The 10,168-nt window shown below is 49.1% G+C and overlaps 1 long non-coding RNA gene across 1 annotated transcript; it reads right to left on the bottom strand.

The window, feature by feature from the left end:
- Nucleotides 1-6,775: 6,775 nt before the first annotated feature.
- Nucleotides 6,776-8,828, bottom strand: LOC123094537 (uncharacterized). The gene is made up of 3 exons (XR_006445866.1): nucleotides 8,258-8,828; nucleotides 7,950-8,178; nucleotides 6,776-7,844 (listed from the first exon to the last, which is right to left on the bottom strand). It is a non-coding gene; the product is annotated as an uncharacterized lncRNA (long non-coding RNA).
- Between the last annotated feature and the right edge of the window lie 1,340 nt (nucleotides 8,829-10,168).

Genomic DNA, 10,168 nt, shown 5'->3' with positions numbered 1-10,168 from the left:
GGCCTATAGCACTACTTCTCAACCGGATCATTTCATAAACTCGCCCTTGGACGATAATGGGTAGGACTCCAGACTCGTTAGCCATCAAGATACAATGGCGGTATTATATCTCAAAGCTCCTATCAAAGGCACCCTCCGCCAGTACACAGTGTTTCAAATGGATGTCCAATTCTCTCCCTCACCTCGTAGAAGAAAAGGCACAGACATGCAGCAGGGCACAGTTAAGGCTTCGACCCATGCATCAAGGCCTGTGTAAACCTTTCTTTGTAGAATTCTCTTTCCTTACTTATTATAAACACCTTAGTAGTTCGAATTGTACGGATATAAGCCCAGAGCTTATGGAAAAAAAATAAAAACATCCTTTACGATGTTCGGGCATCCATATTGTTTCGCCCCTTTTTCTTTTTCTTTCCTACTCTTCAAACAAGCTGGGCATGCAAGTCTTAATACAAATTGGGTTATGGACCAAAGGACTGATCTTCCCATCAGCTCCGCATCTTAAGTCCGGCACCACGTGTACTCGAGTGTTCGGCGTCTCGAATATTGCACTATATGCACTAGTTCTGAACTATGTATTGGGTCAATAGTTGGGTTGCCCGACTCCTATGGTTACCCTATTACGTTCTGCATGTTCGGCTAAGAAGGTAAAGGAAGAACCCCTCGATTCTGGCTCGTAGAGTCAAGTGCCTCAGGGATAAAGCCGAAAATTGACCGCCATAGTAGGCAAGAACCAGTCAGCGATCCGACGACATGTGTTAAACTAAGAAATCATTGGTGATTTATCGATGTCATACGAAGGGTTCGTCCTAGTACAAACTGCATGACTACAAAGGCATGCTTCGGCTCCCACGTACATCACTAAAACTTGGGGGCTAGTCATTAGCCCCCGCCGTCAAGCTCCTATGGCTAAGTGAAAGCGATAAAGCCGTATAGTCCAATTGCCTAATCTCTGTCTTGCACTACCGCCTTCTGGCACCGAGACATCGGCTAAGGGTAACAGTGCGGAGACAAAACACCCCTTGTAGCATCTACTTGGGGGCTGAAGCCGACGACTGGTAACTTTCAAAATAATAAACGGCCGCACAGGAGTCAAAATAAACACAACACAATATCATACAAAAATGGGCCGCATAGTAAAGCTTAAGGTTCAGCACAACATCAATCACTCAATGATTACATCTTTGAAGCACTAGCCCTCTATCGCCCGAGCACCATCCATAACTTGTGCAAAATACTGTTCAGGCTTACAGTGCTCCTTTCCAACTAGCGGAGCACGAGTGGCCATGTCCATCAACTTGATATTCGGTCAATGCACCATGGTCTTCATGAAGGCCAGCCTCGCCCCTTGAAGGCACGCATAACACTTCATGGTGTCGATCCGCGGCGATGCATCACGCAACCTCTACACCAAGCCAAAGTAGCTGTCTGGAATCAGCACGGCAGGCCATAGCCGGATACATAGATCCTTAAGGGTCGGCTTGACTATCCGATGCAGCTCTATCAGCTGCTTCATCTAGTCGCTAAGGAGCAGAGGACGTTCAGGCACCGAGAACTGCGACCAGAAGAGCCACGCGCTCGTAGTCGTCCTCCCGCATCATGAAGTGCTCCACCGCAGTCGCCACACTCCTCAGGAGTTCGACGAAGACGTCTGTAGATCGCTAGACCTGCATCAGCAAGGCAAACCTGTTGCCGCCAAAAACACTTTGCAGTAAGTATTTCTTACCATCGGTAATTTACTTAACTTGACGAACTCCTCACGTACACCCCACACCTCCGTCTTGGCCTCCTGGACTTCCTTGTCAGCATTGGACAACTTGGAGGACTATTCCTTCTCTTTCTGCTCAAGGGCCTCACATCTCATGGCGGCATCCTTGAGCTCCCCTTGCACTTCGGCCACTCGAGCCTCGTGCCTCTCACCGGGAGTCTTCACCATCTCCAGTTTGGACACTGCCTTTTTGGCAGCCGCCTTCTTCTCGACCGCCTCAGCCTCGGTTTTCCTAAGCGTCGCTTTGAGGCCCTCCACCTCCACGGCAGCAACTGTTGTCAACAAATAATGGAATATCAATACACAATCCGGAACATTAGTATTCGATAATAGCAGCTATGCATGAGCTTACCTTGTGCCTCGTCAAGCCGCTTGTTGACAAGGTCAAGCTCTTCATCGGAACATCTTAGCTTCCGATCCATCTCCTTCAAGGCAGCGACATTAGCAGCTATGGTCAGGGATGATGCCTGCAATGTTCGATCAATCAATACACATTGTAAGACGACCTATGGGTATTTGGCCCTCTGTAAGGTTTTAGCAATCCTTACAGAGTCTTGAGGGCTGGCATACATATGTCCGGCTTACCCAAGCTTCGGCCCGTAAGGGGAATAACCATTCTCACGGGAAAAGAGTATTACTCGACTCACCTCAAAGCCTGTTAGAAGGCCTTGGATGGCGTCGATCAGTCCGGATTGAACCGACTGAACACCCTGTAGAGCAGCACCCATAAGGGTGTGGCGCCCGTCGATGATGGCGGAGTTGTTCACCAGCTTCCCCAATACGTCTAGCCAGCCCGTCGCTGCCTAGCGATTAGTGTCCAGCACGGACGGCGGAACCACAACCCCCTCCCCATGGGAGGGCGGAATCAGCACCTATGAAGGCCTCGAGGTCTCGGGTGAAAGGATCGAGATGTACCTAGAGGGGGGGGAGGTGAATAGGTACAATTACAAATTTTAATTGTTACTTAGCAATTCTAGGCAATAATGCGGAATATGAAGTTGAGCCTAACAATTGCAAGTGTGATGCAATGAGATAAACCAGGTCAACAAGTAACACTAGAGGAGAGTAAGCAAGCACAATGTTCATGGATAGGGGGACTAGTCCGTGGACACGGATGTAGGAGGCAGCTGGCCAACGCTAGCGGCATACATTTTCATAACAACTCAAACCAACGTGATGAAATTCGTGCAAAAACGGCCGGATTTCATGTGAACTCGACCAGATTTCATACAAACATGAGGGATGTGTTACGTTTGGAAATATTTTAACTAAAAAGTTAAAACTATGTGCACGTATGGTCGTGTGGAGCTCCACTCCCACGACACAGATACACTACACTAGTCTATGTCTGCACGCGGCGAATCCCTTCGTCATCGGACTGCCCAGAGTCCCGGAGGCATATTCTTCCCCCGAATCTTCCCTATGTCTGGCTGCATCACTCATCGGAGTGTGGCGAAGAGGGTGCTTCAACCAGAGGGGAAGGGTGCTTCTGTGGACGCACAGGCTAGGGTGGTCTAAGATAAAGAAGAAACCGGGCATGTCACCGGCTGTACAAGCCGGTAACGCACCGGCGGTGGCCTTCCTGAGACCCAAGCGGCTGCGGCCTCCCTTGTTCTACTTTCCCTCAAAGTTGCCAATAGACGTGGATGCGGATGCGCTGGCCACTGACTCGTCGATCTCCTCCGCGCACGCGCCTTCTTTCTCTATCTGCATGGCACGACTACGCGCACGTCGATAGCGGATGGCGTGGTCGTAGGCACTGGAGGGGCTATACGACACAACGTCGTCCATGCACGTGCCGCCGTGCTCCCCTCTGTGCCGGCTGGAGCAACTCGTCACTCCTCTGCGAGCTGGCTTGGAGCGGTGAGTTGCGGAAGCATGCACTGGATTGGGGCGGCGACTTGCTCCGTCGGCCTAGGGAAGTGAGTTGGAGCAGCGAGCTGCCTCACTTGTATCCGCCCTGGTCGGATGCCCTCGAAATGGTGGAGAAAATGGTGAAGGAGGAGATGGGGGGAGCAGCGGAGGGGTGTCATTCTTGCCCGGCGCCTGCCGTCGTTTAAATAGAGGGCGAACAGGAGGAGCTCGACCAACGCGGCGTTTAATGCCTGCCCACTCTTGAATGGACGTGTGGTCGGAGTAGGTTTCTCGGCTTCCGCGCGGGGTTAATTGAGGTGTATGAATGCGGCGAGGAGGCGTGTTCAGCCGAGCATGCAGCGGGTGGTGTCCTTGGCCGGTGCGCCGCTTCAATGGCGGAGGCAGTGAGAGGTCGCGTCCGCCCTAAGCCGTCTTCAATGCGGAGCACCGCACTCTACAGCGGCATGAATGCAAATAGTTGGCGTCAGGCGGGAGCGTGCGCGAGACGAGGGAGGGATTTTTTGGTGGGCTAGGACAGTTAGAAGCGTGCTTCGAAGTGGTCCGGTCTTCCGCAAACCTCCCTCACTTTTATCTCAAGTTTGCATGAGAAATCGCGCTCGGACCGCTCCGCGGAGTGATACAAGTCGACGTTGGATGACTTCCACGTTTCGAACAGTTAGGGGAGGTTTATAGGTCCGCTTTGAAAATTCCCTAGGGTGTGTTTGCTTTAATGCGTCGTAATGGATTGGACCCATCCCGAGAGACCATTCTCGCGTTTGGCTGGCCGTAGGAACCGGAGCCCACCAGTTCCCAGGAACGGCATATTCGCTCATTAGACCGCTTTCAATGAAAAGGTGATTGGATGAGGTGCTAAGTGCATTAAATACCTTAGCAACTCAACTCCCCAATGCATAGGTGGTTAGCTTGTTGTTGATAAGCACAGTTTATTTAATGATTTAGCACCTAAAGTCTTTCATGCATTGGTCAATTTGTTTCATTTAAGTGGTTTGCCTAGGTTCTCGCGCTTGGCATTGATTCTTCCTGGGGTCACCAAAGTGCTCTCTTCCCTTTTTAAATGTTGTGCCATATCATTTTTTCGCTTATGTGGCATACTTACCACATGTTCATGATGGAGCACTGGGAAGGGCCTTATCCGAACAGGGAAGTTCCTTGAAATGAGCGGACCACACGGAACGCCTCAACCCCGACTGTCATCCTCTTCCTCGTCTCTCCCCGCCTCTGTGCGCTGCCAGCCTCCACACCCTAGTCTCTCTACCCATCTGATCTGCGATGCCGCCAACCAGTCCCGCGTCTTCCCCTCTCCGGCGGCACCATCCCCTCCCTAATCTTGCACGCGCCGCCACCAATAGCCCCACCGAGCGCGTCATCACTCGCGCCGGTCATGGAGGCCGGGCGCACCCGAGGTGCCCATCTTTGGTGGCCGCGAGTTCGCGCACGTCGTTCTTCTGGCTTCCCTCATCTCTCTTGGTGCAGTGCCGGCGTGCAGGCTAGTGGCCGGCAGGGCAGCGACAGGCAGTGTGCAGGTACGATGCAACCTCAGCGGCGCAGCAAACAACAACAATCAGGCAGTGTGCAGCGACATGCAGTGTACATGCACTAGGCAGCAACTCAGCGGCGTAGCAAACAACAACTATAAGCGGCAGCGACCAACAACAATCTCCAGTGTTATTACGATGCAACCTCTAATGATTACTCGTCACATTCGTCATCCATTAATTTTTCCAATCCTGTGATGTTGGCAGAATGATGAGTTATGGCTACCTAAACTTTTGATTTGTTCTGCACTGCAGCGTTTAATGCACTGTTCAGCTTAATCAAGTGTTTAGTATACGTTTAGTTTAGTTTTCTATCAAAATCTAATTCAGTGTGAATTGGTGTATCAAATGAGATGAATAATTTTATTCCATTCCATTCCATTCCATCACTCAAATCAAACACCAAAATGTAATCATTCCATTCCTCGCTATTGCTCCTACCAAACATAAAGATAGAACAGACCCGTTCCGGTGGAATGGAACCATGCCAAGATCATAGGAGGACCGTCCCTCTTAGATGAGGTTCCATAAAAAAAAGTCAATCCATAGTGACTACAGCTTGCTCAGAATGTCCACTTTGGACTCCATGTCCGCAGTGTAAACCAGAGCTTGCCGAGAGTTATAACGAATATTTCCCTTGTTCCTTCGTATATGACCGTGTTTTTAGTTGATTTAATCGAGAATGTTTCACTACCAATGATGGCACTGATCTGTCACCAAAGCTACGCTTTTGCGGCAGCTAAACATCCTAGAGAATCCCTATGATCTAAGATGAAGAATGTATATAAGCTAAACTTAGTGCGTGTTTAGAAATACTCCAGCTCCTTCGGATCCTCAACTCCCGCTTTTCCACCAGAAATGCTGCTCCTTGTAGAAATAGTGCTAGTACAAAGATGTTCCATAGGCAGCTCTGCTCCTGATTCACGTGGAGCTGGCGGAGAAACAGGAGCGAGTGAGTCGGGCGTGGGCACGCGAACCGTTTTCACTTGGTGATGGCAGGTTCTTCATAAATATTATCAATTCCTTGATTTAAGGATCTCAGACCTCAGAAATAGCAGCTTCGTATTTTTCGTCTGTAACCAGCTTCACTCCCCGTTTTCTACTCTATGGAGTTTACCTGTTCGGCGTCGCTCCATCAACTCCGGAAGCAGAGTTGAGGAGCGGAGAGCATCCGAGCACGCCCTTAACATCATGACTCCAACCCGAGGTCTATCATTAGAATCGCCAACAATCTAGAAGTACCGTACCTTAATTGATGAGAAATGCAAAGATGTTTTAACACACTAGGTCATCGATGGCGCGCGTTGCCGCGCCCGTCTACTTATACAATAAATTATACAGATTTATGTAAATATATATGGCCACATGAAGTATAATATACTTCTAAAACATAACCTTATATTAGTCAATAATTAATGAAGATCTCATATATACTAAGATAAAAAGTAAGGTTTACCTACACAAATTGGCTTGATATGACAACATATACATCCATGTATTCAGTAAATAAAACCAATCCATAGTGCCAAGACAGATAATAAGCCACAGCAAAAATAAACATGCAAGAGGAGACATAAATTGTCATTACAGATTGTATACATGGTGCATTAATGAAATGTTCATGTGCCTCTCTACCGAAAGGGGCTCCATGTTCCGCAACAAAGAAGAATTAGGCGGGCCCGGTGCCTAGACATTTCATGTGTGGAGTGTGCCACACTCAAGGAGAAGAATGCTAACAAGGATTTCACTTAGTTAGGAAATCAAGTAGTAACTGATATACTAATACCATAAATGGGATTTCCTACGTAGAGTGGAATGCGGTAGAATAATAAGAATATCTTTACATAAGCATAAATGGACATTTATATTATCAGTGGTACACTTAATTTCTGCTTCATTTCACATACTCAAATTTGATTATTTGTTGGGTTATCTCAGAGTTCCAACCGCTGCAATCAAGCGAAGCATGTGCAGATGGCACCTGTACGAAGGCCTCTGAGCCAAGCACCTATCAAGATTTTTCTAACATCTTATAAACTGGAGCATGATTCTAAAACATAATAATGATTATAGAAGGCAAATGAAGGAGCACTTGGTCGTACATTGCAAATTTAATTATATGAAAGCGATCAGAAGAGTTACCACTACATTAGCTACAAAATCAATAGAAATTTTAGTTGATTTAGAGGATGCATGGCAATCACCAGCACTCGAGGGCGCAACATCATCAAGCTTTCACTGAAACTGTGAAAAACACACAGGTAAGAACTAAACTGAAAATGCAATATAAAGAGTATATTATGATATAATTTGTACATGCATGCTCCTGACATTAGCACTACATTATGTTCATAAGGAATAAAAAGAATATTGCCCACACTATAAGAAAAGAAACATCACCACTATAGTAGATCACATTTTTATGCTCAACACTTTCTTTCTATAGTTCTTCTGAAATCGGGGTTCGCCATCGTCATGTTTCCAGTAGGAGTTTTGTCAGTACTCTGAACACAAGGAGAAGGGTTCAGCACGTTATGAAGTGGCAAAGTTCAGAAAAACTGCTAGGCCTTGATTGACACGTTTTGACACTGACTCGCCCCTAGCTCGCTTAAATGTGCCGCTTGTTTTGTACGAACACTGTGCGGCAGGTACAACAAGAGCTCACTTGGCTGAAGAAATCAAGGGAAGACCAGGTGAGCAACCTGTACACCTAGCCAACGTATCACGGCAACATAAAAAAATCTAAGAGACAAGAAGGGGAACCCGGATCTCACCTGCCTGAAGAAAGACATGAGAACGAGCTGGGGAGGTTGGAGAAGGGAGGCGACTGGGCGAAGAGTAGACGGAGTCGTTTCACCACGACACCTCGAGCGCATCGACTGAAGCCGGACCCGCGCCTCTGGTCGATCACAGCGCGAGCCTCGTCTTGGCCGGACCCCGCCTCGCATTATGGCTGGATGGACGCAGACCGGCCGCTCCTCTGCGCGTGTGTCAGTGGATCCCCTTGAGCGAAATTTGGATCCAATCTCAAAACTGAATCCATGAATATTTCGTGGTACATAAGCGATTTTCGAAATCTTACCGTGGACTATTGGAACCTCATCGTGGTAACCACTAACCAGGCCACGGGCCACCGGTGAGTCTGGACAAGAAAAGATTGAGGATGACAACGCATCTTCTAGTCGTGTCCATCTCACTCCCTCTGAGCCGCCTGGTGGGGGTCCTTGCATCGTGGATCGAAAAGAATAAGCTTGGTTTTGGGTTGTGGATCCAGGAGCTCACCCTTACCAGCGCCTGGGTGCTCGAACGAGGTTGCATCCAGACTTCCAGAGATGGCGCGACACGGAGTAAAAATCTGGTTCAGTCTTTAGTGGTGTAAAGCCTCAACGTATCTGTGAGTGGATCCCCTCCCTGATGAAATCTTAAGGGTAAATAAGAGGGCGGCGGCTGGGCGAAGATGAGGAGGCGGCCGGCCGGAGACGAGGGCGGCGCAACTTGTATCGCAGAGTTAGAGACGAGAGGTCGGGGGTGGGAATTGAACAATAGAGGCGAGAGGTCGGGGTGGAAGGGATGAACCCATCGCCGCCAGCCCGCCATCGCCGCCATCGCCTTAGGTTTTGAGAAGCGGAGAGGCCAGGATATCGGATCGACGCCTCGGCTGGATCCGCGAGCAGTTTTTTTTTACGAGCCACGAGCCAGCAATATATCGTCTTGGACCCCCTGTGGGCTGAGAAAACAGGCCCACTTTACCACAGGGCACGGTTTCGGCCTCTGGAGCAGCAGCCCATTAGGACAGGCCCACACGCATTCCTTCGCTAGCCTAAGACTAGCCACAATGGAGAGCACTAGTATATTGATGCGGAACATCCCACGGTCATCCCCATGGACGTATCTACATCTCCCATGACACCACTTGGACCAATGAAAAGAGCTCGAGCAAAGGCTATCGAAGATAAGGTGAATTCGCTCCTCTCTGAACTACCCCTTTCTACACATGAGACTTGGCTACTACCTCAAGCGGAAACACTATGTGTGATCAGGTACTTACAGGAAGGCCACAGAACAGCTACATCCAATGGCCAAGACGGTCAGGACACCAAGTATGAAGGACAAGAAGAAGAGCTGCCGAAGAAGCTCCAGCGAGCGGACATCTGCCCAGGACCGGACGTCCGGCGCCTGACGTTCTAGCCAGCGGACGTCCGACCAGGACCGGACATCCGACACCTGAAGGCCCAGCCGACGAGTGCTACAGCGAACACTGCCCAGCGAGCGGACGATCGAACCAACTAGACGACCGGTGACCGGATGACCGGCCACCTCGGACGTCCGGCACAACGATCACAAAACGAAAGTAGCAGAGGTCCGAGCCCTACCGGACGTCCGGATCTCCACGAGTGACCGAACGACCGGTAGAGACCGGACGTCTGCTGCCTGTGTGTGCATAACTTCGGGCCCGAAGCCCATGTACCCCTTCATTCCGCCCCCTTTTGCACTTAGACTATAAATAAAACTCCTCCTCCTCCTAGTTAGGGTTAGCATTGGGATACCTCATATTTGATATAGAGCTTTGCTCATCCACTTGGTTACTTCTCCTCGGAGCTCACGACCTCTTCGGAGAAGATCCCCAAGCAGATTCAAGACCCCATCACAGGAAGAACCTTCAAGACCTCCTCACGGAGAAGACCCTTTGTATCGTCCCTTATTGACTTTGAATCATGTATCACTCTTTGTGTTTCGAGGATCTAGCATATGTGTGACCATATCTTATTGGTTGAGTGATTTATCTCATGTTTCCCTTGTGTTGCCCTCGTTTCCCCACTCGTGTTCTTGGTAGGATTCCCTCCAAACATGAAAGATCGGGTATCTAGGGTTCTATCCTACATCATCTTGGTATCATGAGCCTAGGTTGATCACGATTTTGGAGCTCCTACCCTTGTTTTCTAGCTTGATTTTGTTGTGTGTCTCCCCAATTTCGAAAATCCCCACCAAAAAT

Source organism: Triticum aestivum, chromosome 4B (genome assembly GCF_018294505.1).
Source record: "Triticum aestivum cultivar Chinese Spring chromosome 4B, IWGSC CS RefSeq v2.1, whole genome shotgun sequence".
Lineage (NCBI taxonomy): Eukaryota > Viridiplantae > Streptophyta > Magnoliopsida > Poales > Poaceae > Triticum > Triticum aestivum.
This window is presented reverse-complemented; position numbering and strand designations above follow the sequence as displayed.